A 901-nucleotide genomic window follows, 5' to 3' on the forward strand; every position below is an offset into this window, starting at 1 on the left:
GCTTAAGGCTCAATTTCAAGAGCTTTTGGATCGTGGTTTCATCCGTCCTAGTGTGTCTCTGTGGGGGGCATTGGTTCTATTTGTCAAGAAAAATGATCCATGAGGATGTGCACTGACTACCTGCAGTTGAATAAATTGACTGTGAAGAACAAATATCCACTTCCGAGGATCTACAATTTGTTTAATCAGTTATGAGGGGCTTCAGTGTTTTCAAAAATAGATCTCCGTTCTGGGTATCATCAGCTTAGAGTTAAAGAAGCTGGTATTCATAAGACGACATTTAGAACTCGTTATGGGCATTGCGAGTTCCTAGTTATGCTCTTTGGTTTAACGAACGCTTCAGCTATATTCATGGATCTGATGAACTGAGTTTTTCAACTGTATCTGGATTAGTTCATCGTGGTCTTCATCGACGATATTCTGGTTTACTCTAAGACTGAGGATGAGCATGATGAGCATATTAGAGTAGTGTTTTAGATCCTCCGAGAGAAACAGCTCTAAGCTAAGTTGAGCAAGTGTAAATTTTGGTTGTGAGAAGTAACTTTTCTAAGGCACGTGGTTTCTACCGATAGGATCTGAGTTGACCCTAAAAATATTGAGGCGGTGCTTGATTGGAAACAATCTAAGAATGTATCTGAGATCTGTAGTTTTCTGGGTCTTGCGGAATACTAGCGGTGGGTTTGTCGAGGGGTTCTCTCTGATTGCAACTCCTTTGACTAAGCTTCTGCGCAAGGGCGTTCCTTTTGTCTAGACTAATGTGCAACAATTGAGCTTTGAGAAACTCAAGTCTGTTCTAACTCAGGCTCCTGTTCTGATACAGCCTGAGTCTGGTAAAGAGTTTGTGGTGTATAGTGATGCGTCGCACGTAGGTTTGGGATGTGTACTAATGTAGGATGGTGAG

The sequence above is a fragment of the Gossypium raimondii genome, chromosome 13 (assembly GCF_025698545.1).
Source record: "Gossypium raimondii isolate GPD5lz chromosome 13, ASM2569854v1, whole genome shotgun sequence".
Lineage (NCBI taxonomy): Eukaryota > Viridiplantae > Streptophyta > Magnoliopsida > Malvales > Malvaceae > Gossypium > Gossypium raimondii.